This window comes from Macrobrachium rosenbergii, chromosome 16 (genome assembly GCF_040412425.1).
Source record: "Macrobrachium rosenbergii isolate ZJJX-2024 chromosome 16, ASM4041242v1, whole genome shotgun sequence".
Classification (NCBI taxonomy): domain Eukaryota; kingdom Metazoa; phylum Arthropoda; class Malacostraca; order Decapoda; family Palaemonidae; genus Macrobrachium; species Macrobrachium rosenbergii.
The window spans coordinates 18,126,226-18,148,649 of NC_089756.1; the positions used below are offsets into that span (position 1 = coordinate 18,126,226).

At 37.8% G+C, this 22,424-nt stretch overlaps 1 protein-coding gene across 3 annotated transcripts in view; it reads left to right on the plus strand.

The window, feature by feature from the left end:
• Nucleotides 1-22,424, plus strand: part of LOC136847135 (uncharacterized) — an 84,137-nt gene that overhangs the window by 5,917 nt on the left and 55,796 nt on the right. The window lies entirely within an intron of this gene.

Genomic DNA, 22,424 nt, shown 5'->3' on the forward strand with positions numbered 1-22,424 from the left:
GTTTTCCACGGTATATGTTGGTTGAGAGGACAGAAAGGGTTGTAAATATGGCCACAGCTATAAAGTTCTGGAATAGTTTGGCCTTGTAGAGAGAACGGGAGACCGGAATGGGGAAGAGTGTATAATTATGAGTTAGTGGAAAGAAGCAAGGAAGACCTAGAATGAGAAGGAGTGGTATTGGAATGGAAATCCCATAGTGCCCAGGATGAAAGTACAAGCAATATAGAAGTGGGTGGGACAGTGCAAGTAAGATATTTCATCTCAGTTTTGGTGAGCCTTCTGTGTAAATATGTGATGCGGCTGAAGTTATGGAAGCCTTTTTTTCAAATGAGGATCTCAAGGTCTAAAGATCGACCATGGTTAGTCCTTGACTCAGCAGCGTAGGTTGATTGTGGCAATTACTATTGTCTTCATGTTTTTTCTGGGTCCACCACCAAAAACACTTGCTCTGTCCTAAAGCACTGTTTTGCTAGAGTACATTTCTCCTGTGGTCATCCCAAGTTGGTCAAGATACTTACTCAGAGCATGCTTGATGATGCTGACGCCTTACTGATACAAGAACCCACCAACATTTTAAAGGATTGCTAATTCTTCTGCTTGTTTCAGTTTTACATATTATGGGTGTTATTATTAATGCTCACAATGTAGAGACATTCTTGATGAACTAACTCTGACGGTCATTCTTGTGTTGGAGTTTCCACACTGGAAATATAAAGGACAAGATGTTTGATATTTGGCCGAAGCATATCTAAGTGAGGTCTTCCCTTTCAGCAGCCAAGCCTCCAACGACTGTGTCAACTACAACAAAGGCTCCAACAACCACTAAATGGCCTCCAACAACTACATCGCCTCCAACAACGCCTCCGATAACTATATCGCCTCCAATAACGACTACAGCGCCCCCAACAACAACAATAGCGCCTCCAACAACAACTACATCGCCTCCAACAACGCCTCCAATAACAACTACAGCGCCTCCAACAACACCAACACCGCCTCCAACAACACCAACACCGCCTCCAACAGCACCAACACCGCCTCCAACAACACCAACACCGCCTCCAACAACACCAACAAACGCTCCTACAACCACTACAGGACCGACCCCTGCTGGTCGATAGCCTCTGCAGCCCCAGTTGCAGCATCTACAGGACATCCACGGCAGAATGGGAATCGTTCATTTGCTCTTTAATTAATTTTTAATTATGACTTGGTAATAAATAGCCGTTGACTTTTTTGTCTGTAGTATCTCAAGAGCTACATTATATTTAAAGACTCTTTTGGATTCTGTCACCAAGACAATAAAAGTTATGCAATGCAATTGAATAATTTTTTGCACCTTTAACTAGACCACAAGGTAATTTTAAAAAGTCTGTTTAGTTTGGTACTTATCGGTGGTTTAATTATTATAGATAAGTTAACCCTTTGTTCATGGTCTTTCACTTTTATGTACTAAATTATTATAATTCTGTATTACGTATTCTTTTACAAAAAAGCTGAATTCAGTTTGCAAATTAACTGACTAGTGTATAAACCCCTTTATTTGGTCAGGTAAATCAACTTTCACCAGCTCGCGTTTCTTCAACGTGTCCATTTGAAACCTGTCATTTCTAAAATAAATTCATTATTTTTTCCAACATAAATTGTTGACGATTGAGGTTTAGGGACAGCAGCCATTAAATTGTTCATGAAAGACCATTCTTTGGCCTAGTATATTAGCCTGCAATATATAGTATTACCCTAAAACTAATATTGACTATAAATTCGTGGCATACTCTTATGAAGTTTTTAGCAACCATTATTTGCAAACTTGCTGGCAGTTAGTATGGCTTGTTAACTCTAATTTTGTTCCTCTGGTTGTATAACTTGAGAAAATATTTCTTACTAAGGGATTCAGAGCCGATGAAACACGGTTTTTCTCCAACACCTTTTTATCAAAGCATCGGATAAAGATGAAAGTTGGCAAATGTATATTTTATAACCCTACCTAATTTTTTGGTGGTATTATTTAGTGCCTAAGTTCAATAGTTTGATATATATATAGAGTAAAATGAAGTTGCCGATGTTGGAACCGAGAATATCACAGACAGGGATCCTAAATCCATTTGTGACGTAAACGTATTTAGTCATGAGACTCCGTCCATCCACCAGGTAGGCAGTAACTTCCAGTAAGTCACTAACAGGTGAATGATATGCTTACACAGTGTAGGCTTCAATAAATTCGATAATGGCTAGCAGGATATAGAATTGTCCCCGTGGTTGCAAGACTGCATTTGTTCTACGGCTCGCCACTTTTTATACAAGCAAGAAGACCCGTGGCAAGATTTACTATAGCGTGAATAGGTAATTATTACTATAGTGGGTAATAGTTACTTGGAAACTCGCATCTCTTGCTGCAGCAAATAGAAGGCTACAGTGTCGAAACCAGAGGTAAAACAAAACAAACTGTCTTTTTTTCTTATTCCTGCCCTAAATAGATTTAGATCTAATAACAAATGAGCTATAGACTGGTTGATTATGTGGTTGAATTACATACTTTGAGTTATTTGTAAAGTAGAAACAATACGAATATCAAGAAAATGGAGGAATTCTAAGCTAAAATCTCAGTCCCAACAACTGCTGTGGAAGTTGCGATGAAACCTCCACAAAATAATAATAATAATAATTGAGAATGATAATGCAGTCAAGGAAACGATGACAAATCCTGCTAGCCATCATTGATATCGCTGAAGCCTAGGCTGGGCACAAATTTCAGTTAGTGAATATGTCATCGGCAAGTGGGCAGAGCCACAGTGAAGAGACGTTTTCCCCATATGCAAACTTCTCTTTACTGTGGGTGGAGCTCGTGACGTCATAGGTTAACGTCACTATTGTGTTCAAAACCCTTATCGGTGATTTTGATGGCTCTGGCATAGGAAACGCACTTTTACTCTGATAAGTACCAAAGCTGTTGAACTTAGGTACTAAATAATACTGCAAAAATTAGGTAGGGTTATAAAATATACACTTGGCAACTTTCACCTTTATCCAATGCTTTGATACAAAGGTGTTGGCGAAAAACCGTGTTTCATCAGCTTTGAACCCCTTATTCGTAAAATTCCTGTCAGTAGATCAAAGAAAAAAACTCTGTAGCTCATATTTTATTTTCAGGGATTAACTTGATCCCATAGATAGTATAACAATGAGGTCACTCCTTGGTCCAATATTTGCCAATACTCTACATGCCAATTAATTAACACATTTTTTTAGCAAAGCCCTGTCATATTAAACCAGTCATTTACATATGGTGCACTGATGACACTTTCTTTAGTTAGTGTTTCGTGAAGAATTATTACTTTAGTTAATAATATATAGCTTTTATTGCCAATGCCAAACCCAATAGTAGCCTTGTTGAATCTGTTTAAGAAATCTTTATTTGTAGCAAAACCTGCTATCCATCAACCTTATTTGCTCTAGTCATTAGAAAATTTCAGATTTGTGCTTGCCTGAATGCAAATGAAGTAAAATCTGATAATGGAAAACTACCCTCAAGCTTCGAGTACTTTTGTTCCCAAGATACTTCAAAGTTTTATCTTCAAGACTTCACCTCCGTAGGGGGTCGTTCCTTGAGTGCACCTCATGCAGTGCACTGTAGGCATTACTTAAGGTTCTTTGCAGCTTCCATTCGGTCCCTAGCTGCCACCCCTTTCATTCCTTTTACCATACCTCCGTTCATATTCTCTTTCTTCCATCTTGCTATCCACCCTCTCGTAACAATTGTTTCTTAGTGCAACTGCGAGGTGTTCCCATTACTATATCCTTTGTCCTTGAAAACAAGTCTGTGGATTACGCAGATGATGATACTCTATTTGAATCAATCACATCTGATCATAGACCTGTGGTTATTGATTGTCTTACAGAGACTTAGCTGAAATTACTTTATGGTGCAAATTATTGAGGAGTTAGTTTAACCTTAGCAGAACTCGAGTATGAGCATCATGAGGTCTAAGATATTGGATTTCCTTCCCAACCCCCATTCTAAACTTCTCATTTTTAATGCTTCTTTAACTAATGCAAGTCAGTTAGAGCTCTGCGCGCCATTCATGATCGCGAATTCACTTTTGAGAAACATATTCAGTCTACTTGTGAATCCTTCAAGATTTTTTAAGACATCTCCATCTTTAGGATGTATTTTTCCTTCTTTCATTCTGCCATGTTTTGAAAATTGTATCCCAATCCAGTCTTCAGCAGCTGACTTTCTTCACAAACTATTGGAGAAAACTTGAATTATTATAAATAAATTTCTTATAGCACATCTTAGTATTAATCTCCTGCACTTTCAGTTAGATCGTTGGACCTACTGAATAAACTGTTCTAAATTTTTAAGGAGAGGTTCAGCACCAGGCTTTAATAGAAATTTCATTCCATCTGTAACGAAATACAAGAGTAATTTTCCTAATGAAGCTGATTCGCTGGAACTTCAGAAGTCCGAAGTTGCTGCGAAGGCTTCTCTGTTGAGCAAGGTTACTGGAGTCTCACTGCATAGTTTTTTGCTTTTGTGTTATTTGTCTTTCTTTGCTGTTTCAGTTTTATAGTTTTCCTCTATTTTGTTCTACCCTACTGCAGTGGCATCGCTATAGGGGGACCAGGGGGGACCTGTGCCCCCCCCAGTCAGATGCTTGCCCCCCCAACTGGGCGCCCCCAGTTTAAATTTCCTTTGAAGCTAAACTTTAACCCTTATTACAGTATTTGGTATATTTGCATATAGAAGAGTTTAAAATTAATTGAAAATTGAGCTCTTATAATTTGAAATACAGGTTTACAAATTACTAATTCACATAGATATATATACACTCGAGAATAGTACATTTTACTAATTACAGAATTGGTACATTAGTTTTGTGTAATTTTCTTTGGCCCCCCAAAAAATATCTTGGCCTCACCTAGGCACCCCCACTGATGGGATGCCAGCTACGCCACCATCCTGCTGGGCTGCTTTCCTTATTAGGGCCGTAAGGCTTGTAGCATTTTGCTTTGCTCGGAATACCACTCATGGTTAAGGTTCGCAGTTTGTCTCAGGGTGCTTCCACACTACGGTAAAAAAAAATATATAACCACACATCGGCAACTTATCGCATACATATCACTTTTTTTTGGAAAGTCAACTACCATAGTGAAGAATTAGTCTTTGGCAATTGCCTGGATCGTATGAAGCCCTAGTAAGCCTTCGACTTGGCAGTAAGTTGCTGATTTGCGTGTATGACGTTTTACTGCAGTAGAATACAGTTGCTGTATTCTTTGAGGCGTTGAATTAAAATCCAGTGTCAAGATTTCAGGACACTTCTACTTTTGTGCTAATAAACACTTTTGTCTGTTTTCAGATTCGTTGTCGTTAATCCACTTAGTTCCTCCTTCAATAGCTCCACTGCACTGGCCCGAGTATTAATTAAAAAAAAGAACTGGACTGGTTGTGAAACCTATTGCGGATATTTCTTTCGAGTCAGATTGCCTCCTAATTCTCCCAGTAAAAGTAAGAACTCATTCACTCCGTTGTTGTAAGACATGATAAATTTGTTTTAATTATATGCTATGTCTAATCTTATTTATTTTATATATATATATATGTGTGTGTATATATATATATATATATATATATATATATATATATATATATATATATATATATATATATATATATATATATATATATATATATATATATATATATATATATATATTCAATCAGTAAGCTACAAACGTCCTTTTATATCCAATTCGCTCTACCTCGGAAATAATATATTTTCATATGTGTTACCAAAGGGGAATTTTTTAGTTGATAATAAGTTCGTCGTCTCGTGGCCTCGAACCAGCGAAGACAAGAACTCAGGACTACAGTGGACGCATTTTAACCCACGTGGCCAGCAAGTGAGGTATAAGTGGATATCGTCTTCCCGTATACAAATCGCCCGTCGAACTCAGGTGTTTTGTATTTGGAGACGATATTCACCCACCTCTGCCTTGCTAACCACGTAGTGCATTTGTCGCACGCAGCCATATTATGACTTTTTTTTTATCACATCACCGTGATTCATATTCAATCAGTAAGCTACAAACGTCCTTTAATATCCAATTCGCTCTACCTCGGAAATAATATATTTTCATATATGTTACCGAAGGGGAATTTTTTAGTTGATAATAAGTTCGTCGTCTCGTGGGCTCGAACCAGCGAAGACAAAAACTCAGGACTACAGTGGACGCATTTTAACCCATGCGGCCAGCAAGTGAGGTATAAGTGGATATCGTCTTCCCGTATACAAATCGCCCGTCGAACTCAGGTGTTTTGTATTTGGAGACGATATTCACCCACCTCTGCCATGCTAACCACGTAGTGCGTTTGTCGCACGCAGCCATATTATGACTTTTTTTTATCACATCACTGTGATTCATATTCAATCAGTAAGTTACAAACGTCCTTTAATATCCAATTCGCTCTACCTCAGAAATAATATATTTTCATATATGTTACCGAAGTTGAATTTTTTAGTTGATAATAAGTTCGTCGTCTCGTGGGCTTGAACCAGCAAAGACAAGAACTCAGGACTACAGTGGACGCGTTTTAACCCACGCGGCCAGCAAGTGAGGTATAAGTGGATATCGTCTTCCCGTATACAAATAGCCCGTCGATCTCAGGTATTTTGTGTTTTGGAGCGATATTCACCCCTCTGCCATGCTAACCACGTAGTCGTTTGTTACACGCAGCCATATTATGACTTTTTTTATCACATCACCGTGATTCATATTCAATCAGTAAGCTACAAACGTCGCTTTAATATCAATTTGCTCTACGTCGGAAATAATATATTTTCATATATGTTACCGAAGGGGAATTTTTTAGTTGATAATAAGTTCGTTGTCTCGTGGGCTCGAACCAGCGAAGACAAGAACTCAGGACTACAGTGTACGCATTTTAACCCACGCGGCCAGCAAGTGAGGTATAAGTGGATATCGTCTTCCCGTATACAAATCGCCCGTCGAAATCGGGTGTTTTGTATTTGGAGACGATATTCACCCACCTCTGCCATGCTAACCACGTAGTGCGTTTGTCGCACGCAGCCATATTATGACTTTTTTTATCACATCACCGTGATTCATGTTCAGTCAGTAAGCTACAAACGTCCTTTAATATCCAATTCGCTCTACCTCGGAAATAATATATTTTCATATATGTTACCGAAGGGGAATTTTTTAGTTGATAATAAGTTCTTCGTCTCATGGGCTCGAACCAGCGAACACAAGAACTCAGGACTACAGTGGACGCATTACTGATTGAATATGAATCACGGTGATGTGATAAAAAAAAGTCATAATATGGCTGCGTGCAACAAAAGCACTACGTGGTTAGCATGGCAGAGGTGGGTGAATATCGTCTCCAAATACAAAACACCTGAGTTCAATGGGCGATTTGTATACGGGAAGACGATATCCACTTATACCTCACTTGCTGGCCGCGTGGGTTAAAATGCGTCCACTGTAGTCCTGAGTTCTTGTCTTCGCTGGTTCGAGCCCATGAGACGACGAACTTATTATCAACTAAAAAATTCCCCTTCGGCAACATACTCGTATATGAAAATATTTTATTTCTGAGGTAGAGCGAATTGGATATTAAAGGATGTTTGTAACTTACTGATTGAATATGAATCACGGTGATGTGATAAAGAAAAGTCATAATATGCTGCGTGCGACAAATGCACTACGTGGTTAGCATGGCAGAGGTGGGTGAATATCGTCTCCAAATACAAAACACCTGAGTTCGACGGGCGATTTGTATACGGGAAAACGATATCCACTTATACCTCACTTGCTGGCCGCGTGGGTTAAAATGCGTCCACTGTAGTCCTGAGTTCTTTTCTTCGCTGGTTCGAGCCCATGAGACGAAGAACTTATTATCAACTAAAAAATTCCCCTTCGGTAACATATATGAAAATATATTATTTCCGAGGTAGAGCGAATTGGATATTAAAGGACATTTGTAACTTACTGATTAAATATGAATCACGGTGATGTGATAAAAAAAAAAGTCATAATATGGCTGCGTGCGACAAACACACTACGTGGTTAGCATGGCAGAGGTGGGTGAATATTGTCTCCAAATACAAAACACCTGATTTCGACTGGCGATTTGTATACGGGAAGACGATTTCCACTTATTCCTCACTTGCTGGGTGCATGGGTTAAAATGCGTCCACTGTAGTCCTGAGTTCTTGTCTTTGCTGGTTCGAACCCACGAGACGAAGAACTTATTATCAACTAAAAAATTCCCCTTCGGTAACATATATGAAAATATATTATTTCCGAGGTAGAGCGAATTGGATATTAAAGGACGTTTGTAGCTTACTGATTGAATATGAATCACGGTGATGTAATAAAAAAGTCATATATATATATATATATATATATATATATATATATATATATATATATATATATATATATATATATATATATATATATATATATATATATATATATATATATATATATATATATATATATATATATGTGTGTGTGTGTGTGTGTGTGTGTGTATGTATGTATTCATATGTATATATATATATATATATATATATATATATATATATATATATATATATATATATATATATATATATATATATATATATATATATATATATATATATATATATATATATGATTATGATAACTTTTGTAAGAGGTTTACTTATCACACATTACCACAGGTGAAAAATAAGAGACGGGGTGGAGGTCCTCACCGGTTTCGACTTTATTTTCAAGCCATTGACGAAGGACGATGCAGAGTATTAGAAGTCACAAATATCCTATATATACCACAGGAACAGTACTGATGAATACGCACAACCGTTTGGGACTACAGATCCACCCACAGGTCGGTGTCAAGGTAGGAGTGGCCTTCAAAACTCATTTGAAGGCCACTCATTTGGCTAAAAATCACAATATATTTTCAGAGGACAATACTGATAAACGTACCGACCATAGGAGACTACAGATCCACACCTGACAGGTGTCAGGGAGGCGAGGTTGGAAAACCCATTAGCACTGCTGCCCCTGTACTGCGTTTACTAATATGATAATCTTATTTCCATACATCTATACTGCCTACCTTAAAATTTAAACTATTTACAAATTGCTTTTGATAGTAAATAATCAAGTTTATACATCCCTTGACTGATATTCATATTATGGCTGTAACTTTCTTTTATAAAGCTAGATTCAATGATATTCCTTTCCAGTTCATTATTAGAATATACAATCCTTTTTGCCCCTTCCCAGTTGATAGCATAACTGCTCTCACTAACATGTACGAAAACACCACTGTTCCCCTGTGCATATCTCACATTTTTTATGCTGTTGTGTTCGCTTTTCCTGTGCTATACCCGTTTGGCCAATATAAAAGTTATCCCAAGACTTACATGGAATTTTATATAATACACACCCTTTAGTATTGTCGGGAGAGTTCTTGGTAAGTACAAGTTCAATGTTTTATTATTCTTAAATGAGACATGAACACCAAAATTCATAAGAAGATGGGGGTATCTTTCAGTACAAGCAAATTTTTGTGTTGTAAGGTTCTTTTGGTTTTGATACATAGCCTTTTTTGCCGCTTCTAATGCGTTGTTTAATACACTGTCAGGATATTTCAATTTGTTGCCTGTATTCCTAATCTTATCTTTTTCCTCATCAATATATTCAGGGCTACATACACGTAATGCTCTTAAAAACATAGAGGAAAACAACGGACAAACAATATGGTTAAGAAATCAGTGTTTTCATCTATGTTTTTAAGAGCAATCATGCTATCAACTGGGAAGGGGCAAAAAGGATTGTATATTCTAATAGCACACTGGAAAGGAATATCATTGAATCTATCTTCATAAAAGAAGGTTACAGCCATAATATATCAGTCAAGGGATGTATAAACTCGATCCTTTAATGTCAAAAGAAATATGTAAATTGTTTAAATTTTAAGGTAGGCAGTAGAGATGTATGGAAATAAGGTTATCATATTTGTAAACACAGTACAGGGCCAGCAGTGCTAATGAGTTTTCCAACCTCGCCTCCCTGACACCTGTCAGGTGTGGATCTGTAGTCTCCTATGGTTGATACGTTTATTAGTATTGTTCCCTGAGAGTATATTGTGATTTTTAGCCAAATGAGTTTGAAGGCCACTCCTACCTTGACACTGGCCTTTGGGTGGATCTGTAGTTTCAAATGCTGTATATTTTCGTCGGCACTGTTTCTGTAGTATACAGTATATATTTGTGACTTCTACATTAATACTATGTCTCAGTTCTTCGTCAATGACTTGGAGATAAAGTCGAAACCGGTCAGACCTCCACCCTGTCTCTTATTTTTCACCTGTGTTGATGTGTGATATATATATATATATATATATATATATATATATATATATATATATATATATATATATATATATATATATATATATATATATATATATATATATATGTATATGTATATGTATACATACATATACTATATATATAATATAGATAAATAGATAGATAGAAAGAGAGAGAGAGAGAGAAAGAGAGAGATTTATCAAATTCGTTAGAAAACTGATGCCCCTTTTGCCTTGTCCATAAAGATTTATGTACAATAATAATAATAATAATAATAATAATAATAATACGAAATATGTATCACACACTCCGATCGTATGTGGACCAGAAGTTTACCTCACGGATTATTATGATTATGGTGTTCTGTTTCCTGTTTATTTTATTTTAATTTATTTATTATTATTATTATTTTTTTGTTTGCGTCTGGGCATCAAAGGCAATCTCTGATAACACTGACAATCCTCCATCATTTGATATCCACGAGTCCCTGTTTCTTCGTCACTTTTTATATTTGATTTAAAAGTTAACCTGAACTGCATTAATTCCTTCACCGTGAGTGCGATGTGGAGTAAAGGCATTGGGAGGCCTGGTGTGGAATTGTGGTAGGCTAGCTGTTTGACTAGTGGAGACGATACCTAGGAATGCTGTTTATGGTTGAGCTGGTTTAATGCCAGCACGGGCTCTTGGCTTCATACCAACACGGGCTCTTGGCTTCATACCAACACGGGCTCTTGGCTTCGTGCTAGCACGGGCTCTTGTTCATAAAGCAGCTTGTAAAAATATATAGGAATGTTGTTCTTGATGATTTAGCCGGCTTTATGAATGCACTGACTCTTGGTCATAAAGCAACCATTAGAGATGTATAGGAATTTTGCTATTCATGTTTAAGTTGGCTTTATACCAGCACATGCTCTTGCTCATAAAGCAGCCCGTAAAGCTATATTGGAAAGTTGTTTCTGATGATTAATCTGGCTTCATGGCAGCACGGGCTCTTGCTCATCAAGCAGCCCATAAAGATGTATAGGAATGCTGTTGTTTATGAGTAAGCTAACACTTTATGCCAGCACGGGCTCTTGCTCAAAGAGTAGCCCGTAAAGATATATAAGAAGAGCGTACATCGTTTTTGTTCAAGTATGCAAACGGAAAAGTGTCGCCGTAGAGAGACTGAAAAATAACACCTGTTAAACTTCATGTAGTTGAACCGGCAATTTTATTATTATTATTATTATTATTATTATTATTATTATTATTATTATTATTATTATTATTTATTCTATGTAAAGCCTCTTCCACTAGTAGGGGGTGGCTCGCTAAAAAAGAGGAGACAAAGAACCCAGCACCGTAACCGTGCTCTAACTGCTGAATGTGGATGGCGAACTCCCTGTGCAGTAACCTTCCACGACACCAGTTGCTTCACCTGAGCGTCGAGTCGTCACGCAGACATTTTCATATCTGTCTGACATGCGTCATTATTATTATTTATTATTATAGTTTTTGTTGCCCTGTATTGAGATTTATGACGTACATCTAAAAAGCTTTTTCCACTAGTTGTCATGGTAAAATATTTGTTGTAATTTTTCACTTCATGAGGACCCGAAAAACAGTATCAAGGTCAAAATACACATGATGCATAAGGTGAATATTTTATCTTCCGCGTACAACTGTCGCTAGTCAACTGGAGACAGCCACATAAATGATATAGCTATCTAACTTGAAGAATTAACTGCGCATTGGCTCGGCATTCTTGTTATTGCGTTTTGGTCTGAAACGTAACTGGGACAGTGGTACGTCTCTTATAAGGTTACTGGGACAGCAATTCATCTGTTTATATGGTTACTGGGACAAAGTTTGTCTTATATAAGTTTATTGGGCTAGAGATTCGTCTGATTATATGGTTACTGTAAAAGCACTTGTTTTATTTATATGGTTACTGGGACAGAAGTTCGTCTGTTTATATGATTACTGGAAAAGGACGACTTTTGTTTATATGGTTACTGGGACATAGTTCGTCTGTTTATATGGCTACTGGCAAAGCAATTCTTTTGTTTATACGGTTAGTGGGACAGAGGTTCATCTGTTTAAATGGCTACTGGAAAGGCACTTCTTTTGTTTATATGGTTACTGGGACATAGGTTCGTCTGTTTATATGGTTACTGGGACAGCAGTTCGTCTGTTTATATGGTTACTGGGACATAGGTTCGTCTGTTTATATGGTTACTGGGACAGCAGTTCGTCTGTTTATATGGTTACTGGGACAGCAGTTTGTCTGTTTATAAGTTTTCTGTTACAGCAGTTCTTCTGTTTATAAGGTTTTCTGGGACAGCATTTCGTCTATGTATGGTTACTGGGACAGCAGTTTTTCTGTTTATATGGTTACTTGGACAACCTTGTGTGTATTTATATGGTTACTGTGACCGCGATTTGTTTGTTTATATGGATACTGGGACAGTGGTTCATCTGTGATTCGTCTATTAATATGATTGCTGAGACATCAGTTCATCTGTTTAAATGATTAGTGGTTAGCTGAGAGATTGAAACCTTTGTGACTGGTGATATGCCTGCTCAAACTAGCAGTATACCGTAATAGCCTGAGGCCAAGGTAATCTAACAATAACATATTTTTTATTCGATTTTGACGAGAAATTGGTGTACTAAGGAGTCAGATAATAAGTCCCAAATGTCTGACTAGAACAAAGTGCTATTAAGACCAGTTAGGTGAGAGGCTAGGTGATCATAAATTTTTCTTAGTGCCTGTCCAGACGAGTAATATTATGTAATTCCACGAGGCCAAGGTATTCTAACAATAATGTATCATTTTCTTCTGTTGTGACGAAATATTCGCGCACCGGAAGTCAGATAATAAGGCCCAAAATCCTGACTAGGCCAGGGGCGATGGTTCCGAACATTGAAGGTCATTGAATTGCTACTGAGGCCTAGATAGGTGAGAGGCTACATGAAAGGGTTTCCTTCCCCTAGAGATGAGGACACTATACCTCAAGGTATCCATTGTCTTCACAAGGACACACTACATTTCGGAGACTAATAAGCCAGCTAACTTCTGCAAGTTCAGTGAAGAACAGACAAGTAGAAGATTCTCAAATTGTATCAGAATTAGAGTATTGAGTTCTGGAAATTGACATCTTAAGGCGAGTACACACATGTTGCATATCCACGTATCGTGTCATCGTTGTGTATCATAGTGGACAGGGAAGCGTTGCACCGTTGTATGTCGAAATATGGTACAAAGATACGCACCGTGCCCGATCCGCCATTTGTCAATCTTTGGCCGTCACGTCTGAGGAATGATACACAACTCAAATAGCTTCGTGAAGCCGAAGAGCATGACATTATCCCATTGCACGTATAGTCAAAAAGACTGAATAACACTGTTGCACTACGCAACGATGCTACGACATGCAATCATGCAACAAGTGGATACATAACCGTGTTGCGTCATTTCGTATTACTGGGTGATATGCAACCCTGATACGATACGTGGATATGCAAACAAGAGTGTTCGCGCCTTCAGAGAAGTGAGGGGCGTCTTAAGACACGTGCGTGGGTGTGGGAAAACAGTCGGTGAATTGGCAAATAGATAGATGCTGTATGTTTGATAGGTGAAGGAAGAATAGGAATAAAAGTTGAAGGGTAGACAAACTCAACATACAAAAAAAAAAATCAGTAAAATTTGGGTGATTTGCCACATTAGTGTACAGCTTGAGGAGCAAACTGAGATTTCTGGAACAAAAGATTTATTTCTTATCAGTGAATGATGAACGGCTGGTGTTACCTGAATATATCTTGAATATTATTGTGTGCCAGTTAAGTGAGTAATTGATTCATCACAGGTGGCACTCAAGGCAGTTCAGATTCAATGTCTTCTACACAATCGTACTAAGAATGACAATTGGAAATAAGAAAATTAAATAATACAGAACAAAATGAAAAGATACATCGACGAAATTCTGAACAAATAAAGCGCATAGAAATATATACATTCACACAACCATGAATGATATACGCGCTTGCGCATCCCACAGACACGCACACACACACACACTCACAATATATATATATATATATATATATATATATATATATATATATATATATATATATATATATATATATATATATATATATATATATATAATACATGCACAAACTTGCCTCTTTTTCTGCTAAACAAGGAACTCGACACTTAAACTGCAGAACCCGGGTTCGAATCCCATATAAATAGGGGCGGCGTGGTGTTACACTGTGCCCCTTTTGACATCCAGGGCGAAGATGGGCATGGGTCTTTCAACCTCATCCCAAAATAATAGAATCGCCAAATTTTGCAGATGTGTGAATTTTGGCTTTCGTTAGTATTACAGTAATTCATGAGCATTATCATTTTCCCTATCACTATCATTATCACTATTCTCAGCAGCACGGAGTTAGTAATGTCTTCACACTTCACAAAACCACAGCGTGCGTTTTATCTGCTTCGTCCTTGAACAACGTGGTATGCCACTTTCATCAAGGGCATTACGCTAGTAAAATTTTGTCCTTCATGTTAGCAGACAGATTTACGACAGATTGATGGCCGTCGTTAACTACGCACTCTTGGTGTACTAGGCGATGAGTATACCCGAGACTGATTCCAAACTAGCTAAGTGTTTTGTTATATTACGAATATGAGGAATATGCGGCTTCACAGATTATTATTATTATTATTATTATTATTATTATTATTATTATTATTATTATTATTATTATTATTATTGATTTGCCTTCAACTTTAGCTGACTCAGGATGAATTTTTGCTAGTATAAGGGTTGCTTCATTTAACAACAATATATATTTGCTTTGTATATGCCGTTCTGTTTAATTGTATTCGCCCGTATTTCTATATTACGGTTCTTTTCTTTTGGTTCTAATGGCACTGGAAACATCACTGTAAATGAATGCGTCACTCCAGTTATACCTTGTGCTGTGCGCTTGAGAGAGGGTAATCTGTGCGTAAAGTGGTTGTAGACCTTAAGTCAAGATGAAATAAGGGATAATTTGTTAAAAACAAAAAAAAAGTAATGTTAACAAACAGTTCGTATCTCGTCGTCATGTGCGACTGAGTGAGATACCTTTTTGTGGATGAGGTAATCGATGTAAGACAGTGCATGGCATCGCTTTGCTTCAGTTGGTTTCAAGTCCAGAGGTCCATACTAGGTTCTCTAAGTAAAGAGACATATTGCAGAGCCTTCATTAAGCTTTTGGATGAAAGTTTCCTGATATTTAGATATTTAGTGTTTCAAAAAACATTCATGCACAGGATCATGCGCCGACGATCCTGCAAACTTCACTCCGTTAACCCTCACAGGCCAACAAATTCCTGCCCCTGTCTTATGTGGTCGGCGACCGAAAGATTATTGTGGGCGATTTTACGGCCCTGAGCGAGATTGCAGTCAAAATCCGTGAAATATAGCATGAACGGTCAGATGGAACCAGTTGTCTTCTGTTTCAGATAATATTTTCCCATTTGTTCTCGTCCTGACATCCAGAGGTCACTATGACAGCAGTGTAGTCTTTACTGTCCAACAAACGTATGTTGTTACACCCTTGCCTGAAGTTTCAAGGGCACCCGTTACAGCTTTGTTTAATGTTTTAAGGTCGTCAGTTACAGCTTTGTTTGATGTTTTGGGGCGGTCAGTTACAGCTTTGTTTGATGTTTAAGGGTCGCCAGCTGCAGCTTTGCTTGATGTTTAAGGGTCGCCAGTTGCAGCTTTGCTTGATGTTTAAGGGTCGCCAGTTGCAGCTTTGCTTGATGTTTAAGGGTCGCCAGTTGCATCTTTGCTTGATGGTTAAGGGTCACCAGTTGCAGCTTTGCTTGATGTTTTAGGGTCGCCAGTTACAGCTTTGTTTGACGTTTTAGGGTCGCCAGTTACAGCTCTGTTTGGTGTTTTCGGGTCGCCAGTTACAGCTTTTATTGGTGTTTTCTGGTTGCCAGTTACAGTTTTGTTTCATGTTTTAGGGTCGCCAGTTACATCTTTGTTTGATGTTTTAGGGTCGCTATTATAGCTTTGTTTGATGTTTTCGGGTCGCCAATTACAGCTTTGTTTGATGTTTTTGGGTCGCCAGTTACAGCTTTGTTTGATGTTTTAGGGTCGCTTTCACAGCTTTGTTTGATGTTTTAGGGGTCGCCAGTTACAGCTTTGTTTGATGTTTTAGGGTCGCTGTCACAGCTTTGTTTGATGTTTTAGGGTCGCCAGTTACAGCTTTGTTTGGTGTTTTCGGGTCGCCAGTTACAGCTTTTATTGGTGTTTTCTGGTTGCCAGTTACAGTTTTGTTTCATGTTTTAGGGTCGCCAGTTACATCTTTGTTTGATGTTTTAGGGTCGCTGTTATAGCTTTGTTTGATGTTTTAGGGTCTCCAATTACAGCTTTGTTTGATGTTTTAGGGTCGCTGTCACAGCTTTCTTTGATGTTTTAGGGTCGCCAATTACAGCTTTGTTTGATGTTTTTGGGTCGCCAGTTACAGCTTTGTTTGATGTTTTTGGGTCACCAGTTACAGCTTTGTTTGATGTTTTAGGGTCGCTGTCACAGCTTTGTTTGATGTTTTAGGGGTCGCCAGTTACAGCTTTGTTTGATGTTTTAGGGTCGCTGTCACAGCTTTGTTTGATGTTTTAGGTTGCCAGTTACAGCTTTGTTTGGTGTTTTCGGGTCGCCAGTTACAGCTTTTATTGGTGTTTTCTGGTTGCCAGTTACAGTTTTGTTTCATGTTTTAGGGTCGTAGTTACATCTTTGTTTGATGTTTTAAGGTCACTGTTATAGCTTTGTTTGATGTTTTAGGGTCGCCAATTACAGCTTTGTTTGATGTTTTTGGGTAGCCAGTTACAGCTTTGTTTGATGTTTTAGGGTCACTGTCACAGCTTTGTTTGATGTTTTAGGGTCGCCAATTACAGCTTTATTTGATGTTTTTGGGTCGCCAGTTACAGCTTTGTTTGATGTTTTAGGGTCGCTGTCACAGCTTTGTTTGATGTTTTAGGGTCGCCAGTTACAGCTTTGTTTGGTGTTTTCGGGTCGCCAGTTACAGCTTTTATTCTGGTTGCCAGTTACAGTTTTGTTTCATGTTTTAGGGTCGCCAGTTACAGCTTTGTTTGATGTTTTAGGGTCGCTGTCACAGCTTTGTTTGATGTTTTTGGGTCGCCAGTTACAGCTTTGTTTGATGTTTTAGGGTCGCTGTCACAGCTTTGTTTGATGTTTTAGGGTCGCCAGTTACAGCTTTGTTTGGTGTTTTCGGGTCGCCAGTTACAGCTTTTATTGGTGTTTTCTGGTTGCCAGTTACAGTTTTGTTTCATGTTTTAGGGTCGCCAGTTACATCTTTGTTTGATGTTTTAGGGTCGCTGTTATAGCTTTGTTTGATGTTTTAGGGTCGCCAATTACAGCTTTGTTTGATGTTTTTGGGTCTCCAGTTACAGCTTTGTTTGATGTTTTAGGGTCGCTGTCACAGCTTTGTTTGATGTTTTAGGGTCGCCAATTACAGCTTTGTTTGATGTTTTTGGGTCGCCAGTTACAACTTTGTTTGATGTTTTAGGGTCACTGTCACAGCTTTGTTTGATGTTCTAGGGGTCGCCAGTTATAGCTTTGTTTGATGTTTTAGGGTCGCTGTCACAGCTTTGTTTGATGTTTTAGGGTCGCCAGTTACAGCTTTGTTTGGTGTTTTCGGGTCGCCAGTTACAACTTTTATTGGTGTTTTCTGGTTGCCAGTTACAGTTTTGTTTCATGTTTTAGGGTCGCTAGTTACATCTTTGTTTGATGTTTTAGGGTCGCTGTTATAGCTTTGTTTGATGTGTTAAGGTCGCCAATTACAGCTTTGTTTGATGTTTTCAGGTCACCAGTTACAGCTTTGTTTGATGTTTTAGGGTGGCTGTCACAGCTTTGTTTGATGTTTTAGGGTCGCCAATTACAGCTTTGTTTGATGTTTTAGGGGTCACCAGTTACAGCTTTGTTTGATGTTTTAGGGTCGCTGTCACAGCTTTGTTTGATGTTTTAGGGGTCGCCAGTTACAGCTTTGTTTGATGTTTTCGGGTCGCCAGTTACAGCTTTGTTTGATGTTTTTGGGTCGCCAGTTACAGCTTTGTTTGAAGTTTTAGGGTTGCCAGTTACAGCTTTGTTTGATGTTTTAGGGTCGCCAATTACAGCTTTGTTTGATGTTTTCGGGTCGCCAGTTACAGCTTTGTTTGATGTTTTCGGGTCGCCAGTTACAGCTTTGTTTGATATTTTCGGGTTGCTAGTTACAGTTTTGTTTGATGTTTTAGGGCCACCAGCTACAGCTTTTTGTGAAGTTTCAGAAATTTCAGAACCACCAGCTGCAACTTTGTGTGGAGTTTCTGAAATTTCAGAGTCCATAGCCCGTAGATCTTTCCAAGGTGATCACACACAAGGACCTCAAGTGATGGTCATTGGTTTGGAAATGGGTAAAAAATAACCTGTCACTATTGCTGAGCGCACACCATGAGAACCCATGTTTGTTGAACCTCAGTAGCATCACTAGCGACTTCTAATGCCTTGGCCCAAGTTGAAACCCCCTCAGGTCTTTTTCGATCCCACTGAAACACAGCCCTACTGTCTTTGTGAGCTAGGAATGTGTCAGAGGGTATCATGACTTGAGTGGTACAGGCTCAGATGATGAATAATGCGACTGATATGGAAATTAACATTGTTAATTCATGTACAGTAAAGAAGAAAATATTTGGAAATTATTAACAAAAGCTCAAGGCTATGTATTGCTGTTGAATAGATGACTTTGTGCCTGTATTATTTGAACCTTAGGAGGTGTGACAACAGAAAGTACATATTGAAATTTTTCTTTTTTAATCCTTCCTCGAGCTCGTTGACAGTTTACACATATGGAGTCTTTTAATCCCAGTCACCATACAAAGTGCAGAGACCTCTTAGTTTCCATAATAGTTGCAAGACAGGTTAGTGCTTTGTCTGTTTCATAACCATTCCTAGGTTTTGCTGACCATACCTGGGTTTTGCTGATCTTCATGTAACCCATACTTGGGTTACACCAAGATCAGTAACACATTAAAGAGAGAAAAGCCTTTTACTTATAGTTACGCAAGTACCATTAAGACAAAAATCTCAAATGTTTATGGTGCCTAGAAAGACCAGAGATAATAGCATATATAATGTCTTGCATAGATGACAATGAAACTGTGTAAAAATGTAGGAAAAAATGAACCACTTACAAAATCAGACAACTTTATACAAAATAAAGATAACTGTGCCCCAGTGGAAAGGTGTAAAGTGTTAGTTATATACCTTGTTAAAAAAAGATGTGTGCCAAGTCTTTCCATTTAGATGCTAAATGGATTTGACTTCGTTGAAGTAGTCATTATAACGATGCGCAGTAATTTCTGACGTCATTAGGAAGGTTACAAGTATACAAATTCTTCCATTCTTCAGTAACTTGGAAGTCCATGAAAATATTTATTATCCCGAAATTTCTCGGACAAAGACGAAATATGCCGTTAATATTGTTATTCCGAGTGATGCATAAATATTTATTTGAATTACCCATTGCAGTTGACTGCCTAACTCGATCTAACATTGGGCTGACTTTTTGGGCGGAGCCTCTTAATCGTAAACAATATACAGCTGCAGTTTTGACTTTCGACACCTGTCAATTTGGTGCACGATAACGGCTTAAATAACAGCTAACGCTGCCGACAGAGGCCAGTTGAAGATCGCTCTGGGGTCTTGAGTACCCTTGCTCGGAAGGTTCGAGAAGCGTCCCCTCGAAGTTCCAAGAGACTACCTCGGAGTACTTCAGCTGAAGAATAGGCTTCGCCAAAGGCCCGCTAGAGCGCCCACTTCACTGCTGGAACCAGTTCCATTGGACTCTACTCTGGAAGACACCATGAGGCTTTTGCTCCTTGCTTCGCTCTTCCTCTTCTTCTTTGCAGTGGCTTCGCAGGCAAGTGAAGGAGCGGAAATGGTAAGCGATGATTGCAGATTTAGCTTAGTATTCGTTTCAGCGTTTCGGTTTCATGAGGGAATCAGTAAATTGAGTTTCTGTGGATTTGTTCAGACCTCGATTGTTTTGGGTGAATGTTATTGTAAATTAAACTGTCACTCTTTCGATATATTCCAAAGGGTTAGATCTATAATAATAAGCGTTATATTCCTGAATCAGAATCTGAAAACAGATATCTAGCCAGCCAAATTCTTTATCCACAATAAAAAATTTCGCTTAAACACCAACGTTAACGTTTGAAAAAAAGGACTTACAGTGAAGTCAAATCCATGTTACTGCTTAACATGTTTGTTGGTGTAATATCAAACCATTTCCAGCGTTACAAATATCGGCTGAATTATAATAAAAACAGACATTGTCTAAACCAACTTCAGCTGAAACAAATGTGATTATGCTGATAGCAAACCAAGAAAGAACCTCCCAAATTAGGAGAGAAAAATTCCTGTTGTATTAAAGAAATATGAACTTAAAAGGAAAAATAATACTCTAGTCACCTTAAAGAAAGTCAGAGACGATCATGAACAACTGTGAGGGGTAATTTTCACTGATGCACACAATTATTGTTGCACATCTTGCCAGGCAGATAACAAAACTGATCTTGCAAAGAGAATTCATGTAGCTTGCTTCAGAAATTTATTATTGCCTAGAAGATTATCTTGTGAATATATCTGCAAAGTTTCAATGAGTCCTGTTCGTTATTGCTAATATGTAAAGCAATTTACGCTTTAATAGTACCACAAAATAAAGTTAGGTAGGAATTCAGTATAATTTTTATTCTACATTTATGTATATAATATATATATATATATATATATATATATATATATATATATATATATATATATATATGTGTGTGTGTGTGTGTGTGTGTGTGTGTGTGCGTGCGTGCGCGTTACCCAGTCGAGAGGAAATTTCGTTGCTTCCCTTTTTTCTATAAAGTCGAGAAGTCCCATCTGTTGGTAGATTGATAGTGACCGCATGAAAAAGGCTACTGGTAATGCACATCTGTATCTACGCACTTGCATTCTCTCTCTCTCTCTCTCTCTCTCTCTCTCTCTCTCTCTCTCTCTCTCTCTCTCTCTCTCTCTCTTTACCCAAAATAATTTATTTGACAAATCTAACAACTGGATTGCAAGAAACAAGATACAAAATAAAATGTAATACTAACTAATTATTCTGTCTACATCGCTAGCCCACAATAGGTCAAAATAAGTCAAAGTCCAGTATATTCCCAGTGAGTATATTTTCACCTCTTCCTCAGCGAAACATCTGAAGAAGTCAAATAAAACCCTTGTTAAACAAATGCATAAAAATAAAGATATAGAATTCCTCCCATGTTACTTATAAAGTACACACAATGTAATAAATGCTTGACACAAGCGAGACATATAATGAGAGAAACAATCTACAGTTTGGGAGAGATCTAAAATGATTCCTACCTCAAACAGCAATGTTCACAGTCTTAATCGACAGGTCTCGAACCACAGAGTTTTCACCGAAGACTTTTAATAATGTTCAGTGTTGGTCTTCAAATTATCACTTTTGTGAAAAACTAATCCCTTCACTCCCTGGTACTCCAGCCAAAAGAAATACACCTACTAACTAATTAACCAGAACCTGGACATTTCCGGCTAATGCACTCACAAAGCCTTGTCGCAAGGCAGGGAAGTTCCACGTCTTGAGAATACCGACGTATACAACTTTACTAATTAGGAAATATGCCAGACAACAGCTAATCATCCTCTCAAGGTTCCTCAGAATGCCATTAGCCACACTTATTAATCAAACATTTACTGTGTCTTGCAATTCACAAAATACTTGAGACTTATAAGCTTTTCTTATATATATATATATATATATATATATATATATATATATATATATATATATATATATATATATATATATATATATATATATATGCATGTATATGAAATTAATATTCTTTAACACTGGAGGGAAGTCAGTATAAAACTTTACATAATCAGTTCTCGTAGGCGGGTA